The 12,058-nt window shown below is 63.4% G+C and overlaps 2 non-coding genes across 2 annotated transcripts; both read left to right on the top strand.

Moving 5' to 3' along the window:
- The first annotated feature begins 237 nt into the window (after nucleotides 1-237).
- Nucleotides 238-356, top strand: LOC131864020 (5S ribosomal RNA). Its single transcript, XR_009362912.1, has one exon. It is a non-coding gene; the product is annotated as a 5S ribosomal RNA (ribosomal RNA).
- A 7,817-nt stretch (nucleotides 357-8,173) lies between these two features.
- On the top strand, nucleotides 8,174-8,292 carry LOC131864028 (5S ribosomal RNA). Its single transcript, XR_009362920.1, has one exon. It is a non-coding gene; the product is annotated as a 5S ribosomal RNA (ribosomal RNA).
- Nucleotides 8,293-12,058: the final 3,766 nt, after the last annotated feature.

The raw sequence follows: 12,058 nt of genomic DNA, 5'->3' as shown, positions 1-12,058 counted from the left end.
CGCGTTGCAGACGGGACACTGCACGCACACGACGCCCCCTCCAGGTGCACGCACGTAGGCCGGGCCGGGTGCACACCCGACGCCCTAGCAAGGTGCGCGCACCCGGGCAGGGCTCACACTTGGCGAACGGGGCGCACTTCGCGAGGGAGGGTGTGCACCTCGACGGGGGTGGGTCGCCGGGGTGGATTCGCACGTGGGTCGCGGTTTGCTAAGTACACACTGCGACAAGCTCATAACGGGTGCGATCATACCAGCATTAGTGCACCGGATCCCATCAGAACTCCGCAGTTAAGCGCGCTTGGGCCGGAGTAGTACTGGGATGGGTGACCTCCCGGGAACTCCCGGTGTTGCACCCTTTTTTAGTTTTTCGCCGGGCGTCGCAATGCTATTTGAATAAACCTTTTGCCCGTTTGCGTTCTCGTCGGGGCCGGGCCGGGCCGGGGTGCGCTGCCCGCACTACCGCGCGCGCGGGGGCGACACCGAGCGCGCACCCGAGGCACCCCGAGCACACAGGCCACGGTGCAACCCGGGCGTTGTGCGCGCACCCCGGTGCGCCCGAGGTGCTGCGCGCGCACCCAGGTGAAATCGGTGTGCACCTCGGCCAGTGCGCGCTCGGTCGAGTCGCGCACGTTGGCCAAGGTGCACGGTGATGTTTCTTACTCTAAGGTTCCGCACCAGACGCCCGGGACAGGTGAGCGAAGCTGGGCGGGGCCGGGTGCGCGGCCGGGGCAGGTGCACGCAGCTGGAGAGAGCTTTGGAGCACACTTCGGAGCGCACCAATGATGCGCTCCATTCAAAAGTTTCCTGAAAAGGCAAAAAAAGTTGAGATTATAGAATTTCCCACTTGAGAGATTGTAAAAAAAAAAAATTTAAAATGAAGGAAACGCGGGTGCCAAGGTGTGCGCAGCCCAGCCAAGGTGTGCGCACCAAGGCGCCCACCCTGGCGAAGGTGCACGCAAGGTGCGCACCCGAGGCAAACCGGACAATTAACCCAACTTTCGACTTCGCGCGCACCTTGGAGCGCACTTCGGAGCGCTCCTTGGTGCGCACCAATCTTGGGCACCTCGGAGTGCACCATGGCGCCCACCAAGGTGCGCACCCGGGGCAAACCGAGCTCCGACTTCGTGCGCACCTTGGAGCGCACGAAAGGTGCGCACCATGGCGCCCACCAAGGTGCGCAGCCCAGCCAAGGCGTGCGCATCAAGGTGCGCACCCTGGCGAAGGTGCGCACCCGGGGCAAACCGAGCTCCGACTTCGTGCGCACCTTGGAGCGCACAAAAGGTGCGCAACCCAGCCAAGGTGTGCGCACCCCGGTCAAACCGAGCTCCGAATCGTGCGCACCAGAGGTGCACGCCATCGTGCGCACCTTGGAGCACACTTCGGAGCCCTCCTTGGTGCGCGCCGATGTTGCGCACCTCGGAGCGCACCCGGGGAAAACAATGCAATTAACCCGACTTTCGACTTCGTGGGCACCTCGGAGCGCTCTCGGGTTCGCACCTCGGAGCACACCGAGGTGCGCACCTTTGATGCGCTGCCTTCACCAATTTCCAGAAAAGGCAAGAAAACATTGAGAAGGTGTGCACACCGAGGTGCCCACCCTGGCGAAGGTGCACGCGAGGTGCGCACCCGGGGCAAACCGGGCTCCGACTTCGTGCACGCCGCACCTTGGAGCACACTTCGGAGCGCTCCTTGGTGCGCACCAGGGCGCGCAACCCAGCCGAGGTGCCCACCCCGGCGAAGGTGCACGCGAGGTGCGCACCCGGGGCAAACCGGGCTCCGACTTCGTGCACGCCATGGTGCCCACCGCGGCGAAGGTGCACGCGAGGTGCGCACCCGGGGCAAACCGGGCTCCGACTTCGTGCACGCCGCACCTTGGAGCACACTTCGGAGCGCTCCTTGGTGCGCACCATGGTGCCCACCAGGGCGCGCAACCCCGCCGAAGGTGCACGCGAGGTGCGCACCCGGGGCAAACCGGGCTCCGACTTCGTGCACGCCGCACCTTGGAGCACACTTCGGAGCGCTCCTTGGTGCGCACCATGGTGCCCACCAGGGCGCGCAACCCCGCCGAAGGTGCACGCGAGGTGCGCACCCGGGGCAAACCGGGCTCCGACTTCGTGCACGCCATGGTGCGCACCGCGGCGAAGGTGCGCACCCGGGGCAAACCGGGCTCCGACTTCGTGCACGCCGCACCTTGGAGCACACTTCGGAGCGCTCCTTGGTGCGCACCAGGGCGCGCAACCCAGCCGAGGTGCCCACCCCGGCGAAGGTGCACGCGAGGTGCGTACCCGGGGCAAACCGGGCTCCGACTTCGTGCACGCCGCACCTTGGAGCACACTTCGGAGCGCTCCTTGGTGCGCACCATGGTGCCCACCAGGCCGCGCAACCCAGCCAAGGTGTGCGCACCAAGGTGCACGCGAGGTGCGCACCCGGGGCAAACCGGGGTCCGACTTCGTGCACGCCGCACCTTGGAGCACACATCGGGGCGCTCCCGGGTTCGCACCGGCGTTGCGCACCGTGGTGGGCACCTCGGAGCACACCAAGGTGGGCAGCGAGGTGCGCACCTTTGATGCGATGCCTTCACTAATTTCCATAAAAGGCAAAAAAAAAACGAGATTTTAAAATTTCCGTTTTGAAAGATAGTGAGAAAAAGGGAATGCTGGTGCCATCTTGAGCCCGCCCTGGTGCGCAGCCCAGCCAAGGTGTGCGCACCAAGGTGCCCACCCTGGCGAAGGTGCGCGCCCGGGCAATTAATCCAACTTCCAACTTCGCGCGCGCCAGGGTGGGAGCGCACCCAACAACCGGGCCTGGGAAGAGCCAATGCGAGAAACCCCACCAAACGCTCTGACAAAAAAAGAGGGGGCGCTCCAGTAACCCCGCTTCGGAGCGCACCCTGGGCAAACCCAGCCAAGGTGCCCACCCCGGCCAAGGTGCAGGCGAGGTGCGCACCCGGGGCAAACCGGGCTCCGACAACGTGCACGCCGCACCTTGGAGCACACTTCGTAGCGCTCCCGGGTGCGCACCTCAGAGCACACCAAGGTGGGCAGCGAGGTGCGCACCTTTGATGCGCTGCCTTCACTAATTTCCAGAAAAGGCAAAAAAAAAAGGAGATTTTAAAATTTCCGTTTTGAAAGATAGTGAAAAAAACGGAACGCGCGTGCCATCTTGAGCCCGCCCTGGTGCGCAGCCCAGGTAAGGTGCCCACCCTGGCAAAGGTGCGCACCCGGGCAATTAACCCTACTTCCGACTTCGTGCGCGCCAGGGTGGCAACCGGGCCTCGGAAGAGCCAATGCGAGAAACCCCACCAAACGCTCCGACAAAAAAAGAGGCGGCGCTCCAATAACCCCGCTTCGGAGCGCAGCCGGGGCAAACCCAGCCAAGGTGCCCACCCCGACGAAGGTGCACGCGAGGTGCGCACCCGGGGCAAACCGGGCTCCGACAACGTGCACGCAGCACCTTGGAGCACACTTCGAAGCACTCCCGGGTGCCCACCGGCGTTGCGCACCGTGGTGGGCAGCGAGGTGCGCACCTTTGATGCGCTGCCTTCACTAATTTCCAGAAAAAGGCAAAAAAAAATGAGATTTTAAAATTTCCGTTTTGAAAGATAGTGAAAAAAAAGGAACGCGGGTGCCATCTTGAGCCCGCCCTGGTGCGCAGCCCAGGCAAGGCATGCGCACCAAGGTGCCCACCCGAGGTGCACACCCGGGGCAAACCGGGCTCCGACTTCGTGCAGGCCGCACCTTGGAGCACACTTCGGAGCGCTCCTTGGTGCGCACCATGGTGCCCACCAGGGCGCGCAACCCAGCCAAGGTCTGCACACCAAGGTGCCCACCCCGGTGAAGGTGCACGCGAGGTGCGCACCCGGGGCAAACCGGGCTCCGACTTCGTGCACGCCATGGTGCCCACCGCGGCGAAGGTGCACGCGAGGTGCGCACCCGGGGCAAACCGGGCTCCGACTTCGTGCACGCCGCACCTTGGAGCACACTTCGGAGCGCTCCTTGGTGCGCACCATGGTGCCCACCAGGGCGCGCAACCCAGCCAAGGTGTGCGCACCAAGGTGCACGCGAGGTGCGCACCCGGGGCAAACCGGGGTCCGACTTCGTGCACGCCGCACCTTGGAGCACACATCGGAGCGCTCCCAGGTTCGCACCAGCGTTGCGCACCTTTGATGCGCTGCCTTCACTAATTTCAAGAAAAGGCAAAAAAAAACGAGATTTTAAAATTTCCGTTCTGAAAGATAGTGAAAAAAACGGAACGCGGGTGCCATCTTGAGCCCTTCCTGGTGCGCAGCCCAGGCAAGTTGTGCGCACCAAGGTGCCCACCCTGGCGGAGGTGCGCGCCCGGGGCAATCCGGGCTCCGACTTCGTGCACTGCATGGTGCCCACCAAGGCGCGCAACCCAGCCAAGGTGCCCACCGCAGCGAAGGTGCACGCGAGGTGCGCACCCGAGGTGCACACCCGGGGCAAACCGGGCTCCGACTTCGTGCACGCCGCACCTTGGAGCACACTTCAGAGCGCTCCTTGGTGCGCACCAGGGCGCGCAACCCAGCCGAGGTGCCCACCCCGGCGAAGGTGCACGCGAGGTGCGCACCCGGGGCAAACCGGGCTCCGACTTCGTGCACGCCATGGTGCCCACCGCGGCGAAGGTGCGCACCCGGGGCAAACCGGGCTCCGACTTCGTGCACGCCGCACCTTGGAGCACACTTCGGAGCGCTCCTTGGTGCGCACCATGGTGCCCACCAGGCCGCGCAACCCAGCCAAGGTGTGCGCACCAAGGTGCACGCGAGGTGCGCACCCGGGGCAAACCGGGGTCCGACTTCGTGCACGCCGCACCTTGGAGCACACATCGGGGCGCTCCCGGGTTCGCACCGGCGTTGCGCACCGTGGTGGGCACCTCGGAGCACACCAAGGTGGGCAGCGAGGTGCGCACCTTTGATGCGATGCCTTCACTAATTTCCATAAAAGGCAAAAAAAAAACGAGATTTTAAAATTTCCGTTTTGAAAGATAGTGAGAAAAAGGGAATGCTGGTGCCATCTTGAGCCCGCCCTGGTGCGCAGCCCAGCCAAGGTTTGCGCACCAAGGTGCCCACCCTGGCGAAGGTGCGCGCCCGGGCAATTAACCCAACTTCCAACTTCGCGCGCGCCAGGGTGGGAGCGCACCCAACAACCGGGCCTGGGAAGAGCCAATGCGAGAAACCCCACCAAACTCTCTGACAAAAAAAGAGGGGGCGCTCCAGTAACCCCGCTTCGGAGCGCACCCTGGGCAAACCCAGCCAAGGTGCCCACCCCGGCCAAGGTGCAGGCGAGGTGCGCACCCGGGGCAAACCGGGCTCCGACAACGTGCACGCCGCACCTTGGAGCACACTTCGTAGCGCTCCCGGGTGCGCACCTCAGAGCACACCAAGGTGGGCAGCGAGGTGCGCACCTTTGATGCGCTGCCTTCACTAATTTCCAGAAAAGGCAAAAAAAAAAGGAGATTTTAAAATTTCCGTTTTGAAAGATAGTGAAAAAAACGGAACGCGCGTGCCATCTTGAGCCCGCCCTGGTGCGCAGCCCAGGTAAGGTGCCACCCTGGCAAAGGTGCGCACCCGGGCAATTAACCCTACTTCCGACTTCGTGCGCGCCAGGGTGGCAACCGGGCCTCGGAAGAGCCAATGCGAGAAACCCCACCAAACGCTCCGACAAAAAAAGAGGCGGCGCTCCAATAACCCCGCTTCGGAGCGCAGCCGGGGCAAACCAAGCCAAGGTGCCCACCCCGACGAAGGTGCACGCGAGGTGCGCACCCGGGGCAAACCGGGCTCCGACAACGTGCACGCAGCACCTTGGAGCACACTTCGAAGCACTCCCGGGTGCCCACCGGCGTTGCGCACCGTGGTGGGCAGCGAGGTGCGCACCTTTGATGCGCTGCCTTCACTAATTTCCAGAAAAAGGCAAAAAAAAATGAGATTTTAAAATTTCCGTTTTGAAAGATAGTGAAAAAAAAGGAACGCGGGTGCCATCTTGAGCCCGCCCTGGTGCGCAGCCCAGGCAAGGCATGCGCACCAAGGTGCCCACCCGAGGTGCACACCCGGGGCAAACCGGGCTCCGACTTCGTGCAGGCCGCACCTTGGAGCACACTTCGGAGCGCTCCTTGGTGCGCACCATGGTGCCCACCGGGGCGCACCCGAGGCAAACCGGGCTCCGACTTCGTGCACGCCGCACCTTGGAGCACACATCGGAGCGCTCCCAGGTTCGCACCAGCGTTGCGCACCTTTGATGCGCTGCCTTCACTAATTTCCAGAAAAGGCAAAAAAAAACGATATTTTAAAATTTCCGTTCTGAAAGATAGTGAAAAAAACGGAACGCGGGTGCCATCTTGAGCCCTTCCTGATGCGCAGCCCAGGCAAGTTGTGCGCACCAAGGTGCCCACCCTGGCGGAGGTGCGCGCCCGGGGCAAACCGGGCTCCGACTTCGTGCACTGCATGGTGCCCACCAAGGCGCGCAACCCAGCCAAGGTGCCCACCGCAGCGAAGGTGCACGCGAGGTGCGCACCCGAGGTGCACACCCGGGGCAAACCGGGCTCCGACTTCGTGCACGCCGCACCTTGGAGCACACTTCAGAGCGCTCCTTGGTACGCACCAGGGCGCGCAACCCAGCCAAGGTGCTCACCCCGGCGAAGGTGCACGCGAGGTGCGCACCCGGGGCAAACCGGGCTCGGACTTCGTGCACGCCGCACCTTGGAGCACACATCGGAGCGCTCCCGGGTTCGCACCAGCATTGCGCACCTTTGATGCGCTGCCTTCACTAATTTCCAGAAAAGGCAAAAAAAAGAAAAAAATGAGATTTTAAAATTTCCGTTTTGAAAGATAGTGAAAAAAACGGAACGCGGGTGCCATCTTGAGCCCGCCCTGGTGTGCAGCCCAGGCAAGTTGTGCGCACCAAGGCACCCACCCTGGCCAAGGTGGGTCACGGGGTGGGTCCTAGGGTGGGTAACGGGGTGGGTACTAAGGTGCGTGCCAAGGTGGGTCATAGGGTGGGTGCCAAGGTGGGCACCAGGGTGGGTGTGCACCAACCCTAGCCAGGGTAGGTCACGGGGTGGTTGTCGGGGTGGGCGTCAAGGAGCCAAGGTGGGTGGCAAGTAGCCAAGTTGCGTGCCAAGGTGGGTGTCGGGGTGGGTGCCAAGGATCCAAGGTGGGTGCCAAGGAACCAAGGTGGGTGTCTGGGTGGGTGCCGAGGTGGGAGCCAGGGTGGGTCCCAAGGTGAGTGCAAAGGTGGGTGCCAGGGTCAAGGTGAGTGCCAATGTGGGTTCCAAGGTGCCAGGGTCAGGGTGAGTGCCAATGTGGGTTCAAAGGTGCTAAGTTGGGTGCGAGGTTGGGTGCGAGGGTGGGTGGGTGCCAAGGTGTGCTAGGTGGAAGCCCGGGTGGGTCGGCATCCCATGGGTGTCGAGTTGGGTGCCTGATGGGTGCTTCTTGTCAAGTTTTAGTCGTCGGGACTCATTTCGAGCCTTAGAGGTCGTTTCTTGTCCGGTTGCCCTGTCTTCGACCTGGGAACCCAATTTTGGTCCTCGGGTCCCATTTTTTTTTGTCTCGCATCCCACTTTTGGCCTGTGGCCTTTTCGGGGTCGATTCTCGTTTTGGGCATCAGAGCATGTTTCTTCTCCTAAAACCCAATATTTGTTTATTAAGTCTCGGAACACATTTTTGTTCTCGTGGACCCATCATGGGTCTTGGAACGCATTTGTGGTCCTTGGGTCCCATTTTGCATCCCAAAACTTGTGTTTTGGTGCTTGATCCCTATTTTGGGTGCCCACCTTGCACCAAGTGCGCACCCGGGGCAAACCGAGCGCCTTGGTGCACCGGGGCAAGATCGAGCGTGCACCCGAGGCGCCCCGAACATGCACCAAGGTGCACTCGGCCCACATGTGAGCGCAGGTCGTTGCGCCCGAGGTGGTGTGTGGGCACCGCGTTGCAGACGGGACACTGCACGCACACGACGCCCCCTACAGGTGCACGCACGTAGGCCGGGCCGGGTGCACACCCGACGCCCTAGCAAGGTGCGCGCACCCGGGCAGGGCTCACACTTGGCGAACGGGGCGCACTTCGCGAGGGAGGGTGTGCACCTCGACGGGGGTGGGTGGCCGGGGTGGATTCGCACGTGGGTCGCGGTTTGCTAAGTACACACTGCGACAAGCTCATAACGGGTGCGATCATACCAGCGTTAGTGCACCGGATCCCATCAGAACTCCGCAGTTAAGCGCGCTTGGGCCGGAGTAGTACTGGGATGGGTGACCTCCCGGGAAGTCCCGGTGTTGCACCCTTTTTTAGTTTTTCGCCGGGCATCGCAATGCTATTTGAATAAACCTTTTGCCCGTTTGCGTTCTCGTCGGGGCCGGGCCGGGCCGGGGTGCGCTGCCCGCACTACCGCGCGCGCGGGGGCGACACCGAGCGCGCACCCGAGGCGCCCCGAGCACACAGGCCACGGTGCAACCCGGGCGTTGTGCGCGCACCCCGGTGCGCCCGAGGTGCTGCGCGCGCACCCAGGTGAAATCGGTGTGCACCTCGGCCAGTGCGCGCTCGGTCGAGTCGCGCACGTTGGCCAAGGTGCACGGTGATGTTTCTTACTCTAAGGTTCCGCACCAGACGCCCGGGACAGGTGAGCGAAGCTGGGCGGGGCCGGGTGCGCGGCCGGGGCAGGTGCACGCAGCTGGAGAGAGCTTTGGAGCACACTTCGGAGCGCACCAATGATGCGCTCCATTCAAAAGTTTCCTGAAAAGGCAAAAAAAGTTGAGATTATAGAATTTCCCACTTGAGAGATTGTAAAAAAAAAAAATTTAAAATGAAGGAAACGCGGGTGCCAAGGTGTGCGCAGCCCAGCCAAGGTGTGCGCACCAAGGCGCCCACCCTGGCGAAGGTGCACGCAAGGTGCGCACCCGAGGCAAACCGGACAATTAACCCAACTTTCGACTTCGCGCGCACCTTGGAGCGCACTTCGGAGCGCTCCTTGGTGCGCACCAATCTTGGGCACCTCGGAGTGCACCATGGCGCCCACCAAGGTGCGCACCCGGGGCAAACCGAGCTCCGACTTCGTGCGCACCTTGGAGCGCACGAAAGGTGCGCACCATGGCGCCCACCAAGGTGCGCAGCCCAGCCAAGGCGTGCGCATCAAGGTGCGCACCCTGGCGAAGGTGCGCACCCGGGGCAAACCGAGCTCCGACTTCGTGCGCACCTTGGAGCGCACAAAAGGTGCGCAACCCAGCCAAGGTGTGCGCACCCCGGTCAAACCGAGCTCCGAATCGTGCGCACCAGAGGTGCACGCCATCGTGCGCACCTTGGAGCACACTTCGGAGCCCTCCTTGGTGCGCGCCGATGTTGCGCACCTCGGAGCGCACCCGGGGAAAACAATGCAATTAACCCGACTTTCGACTTCGTGGGCACCTCGGAGCGCTCTCGGGTTCGCACCTCGGAGCACACCGAGGTGCGCACCTTTGATGCGCTGCCTTCACCAATTTCCAGAAAAGGCAAGAAAACATTGAGAAGGTGTGCGCACCGAGGTGCCCACCCTGGCGAAGGTGCACGCGAGGTGCGCACCCGGGGCAAACCGGGCTCCGACTTCGTGCACGCCGCACCTTGGAGCACACTTCGGAGCGCTCCTTGGTGCGCACCAGGGCGCGCAACCCAGCCGAGGTGCCCACCCCGGCGAAGGTGCACGCGAGGTGCGCACCCGGGGCAAACCGGGCTCCGACTTCGTGCACGCCATGGTGCCCACCGCGGCGAAGGTGCACGCGAGGTGCGCACCCGGGGCAAACCGGGCTCCGACTTCGTGCACGCCGCACCTTGGAGCACACTTCGGAGCGCTCCTTGGTGCGCACCATGGTGCCCACCAGGGCGCGCAACCCCGCCGAAGGTGCACGCGAGGTGCGCACCCGGGGCAAACCGGGCTCCGACTTCGTGCACGCCGCACCTTGGAGCACACTTCGGAGCGCTCCTTGGTGCGCACCATGGTGCCCACCAGGGCACGCAACCCCGCCGAAGGTGCACGCGAGGTGCGCACCCGGGGCAAACCGGGCTCCGACTTCGTGCACGCCGCACCTTGGAGCACACTTCGGAGCGCTCCTTGGTGCGCACCAGGGCGCGCAACCCAGCCGAGGTGCCCACCCCGGCGAAGGTGCGTACCCGGGGCAAACCGGGCTCCGACTTCGTGCACGCCGCACCTTGGAGCACACTTCGGAGCGCTCCTTGGTGCGCACCATGGTGCCCACCAGGCCGCGCAACCCAGCCAAGGTGTGCGCACCAAGGTGCACGCGAGGTGCGCACCCGGGGCAAACCGGGGTCCGACTTCGTGCACGCCGCACCTTGGAGCACACATCGGGGCGCTCCCGGGTTCGCACCGGCGTTGCGCACCGTGGTGGGCACCTCGGAGCACACCAAGGTGGGCAGCGAGGTGCGCACCTTTGATGCGATGCCTTCACTAATTTCCATAAAAGGCAAAAAAAAAACGAGATTTTAAAATTTCCGTTTTGAAAGATAGTGAGAAAAAGGGAATGCTGGTGCCATCTTGAGCCCGCCCTGGTGCGCAGCCCAGCCAAGGTGTGCGCACCAAGGTGCCCACCCTGGCGAAGGTGCGCGCCCGGGCAATTAACCCAACTTCCAACTTCGCGCGCGCCAGGGTGGGAGCGCACCCAACAACCGGGCCTGGGAAGAGCCAATGCGAGAAACCCCACCAAACGCTCTGACAAAAAAAGAGGGGGCGCTCCAGTAACCCCGCTTCGGAGCGCACCCTGGGCAAACCCAGCCAAGGTGCCCACCCCGGCCAAGGTGCAGGCGAGGTGCGCACCCGGGGCAAACCGGGCTCCGACAACGTGCACGCCGCACCTTGGAGCACACTTCGTAGCGCTCCCGGGTGCGCACCTCAGAGCACACCAAGGTGGGCAGCGAGGTGCGCACCTTTGATGCGCTGCCTTCACTAATTTCCAGAAAAGGCAAAAAAAAAAGGAGATTTTAAAATTTCCGTTTTGAAAGATAGTGAAAAAAACGGAACGCGCGTGCCATCTTGAGCCCGCCCTGGTGCGCAGCCCAGGTAAGGTGCCCACCCTGGCAAAGGTGCGCACCCGGGCAATTAACCCTACTTCCGACTTCGTGCGCGCCAGGGTGGCAACCGGGCCTCGGAAGAGCCAATGCGAGAAACCCCACCAAACGCTCCGACAAAAAAAGAGGCGGCGCTCCAATAACCCCGCTTCGGAGCGCAGCCGGGGCAAACCCAGCCAAGGTGCCCACCCCGACGAAGGTGCACGCGAGGTGCGCACCCGGGGCAAACCGGGCTCCGACAATGTGCACGCAGCACCTTGGAGCACACTTCGAAGCACTCCCGGGTGCCCACCGGCGTTGCGCACCGTGGTGGGCAGCGAGGTGCGCACCTTTGATGCGCTGCCTTCACTAATTTCCAGAAAAAGGCAAAAAAAAATGAGATTTTAAAATTTCCGTTTTGAAAGATAGTGAAAAAAAAGGAACGCGGGTGCCATCTTGAGCCCGCCCTGGTGCGCAGCCCAGGCAAGGCATGCGCACCAAGGTGCCCACCCGAGGTGCACACCCGGGGCAAACCGGGCTCCGACTTCGTGCAGGCCGCACCTTGGAGCACACTTCGGAGCGCTCCTTGGTGCGCACCATGGTGCCCACCAGGGCGCGCAACCCAGCCAAGGTCTGCACACCAAGGTGCCCACCCCGGCGAAGGTGCACGCGAGGTGCGCACCCGGGGCAAACCGGGCTCCGACTTCGTGCACGCCATGGTGCCCACCGCGGCGAAGGTGCACGCGAGGTGCGCACCCGGGGCAAACCGGGCTCCGACTTCGTGCACGCCGCACCTTGGAGCACACTTCGGAGCGCTCCTTGGTGCGCACCATGGTGCCCACCAGGGCGCGCAACCCAGCCAAGGTGTGCGCACCAAGGTGCACGCGAGGTGCGCACCCGGGGCAAACCGGGGTCCGACTTCGTGCACGCCGCACCTTGGAGCACACATCGGAGCGCTCCCAGGTTCGCACCAGCGTTGCGCACCTTTGATGCGCTGCCTTCACTAATTTCCAGAAAAGG

This window comes from Cryptomeria japonica, unplaced genomic scaffold (genome assembly GCF_030272615.1).
Source record: "Cryptomeria japonica unplaced genomic scaffold, Sugi_1.0 HiC_scaffold_74, whole genome shotgun sequence".
Classification (NCBI taxonomy): Eukaryota; Viridiplantae; Streptophyta; class Pinopsida; order Cupressales; family Cupressaceae; genus Cryptomeria; species Cryptomeria japonica.
This window is presented reverse-complemented; position numbering and strand designations above follow the sequence as displayed.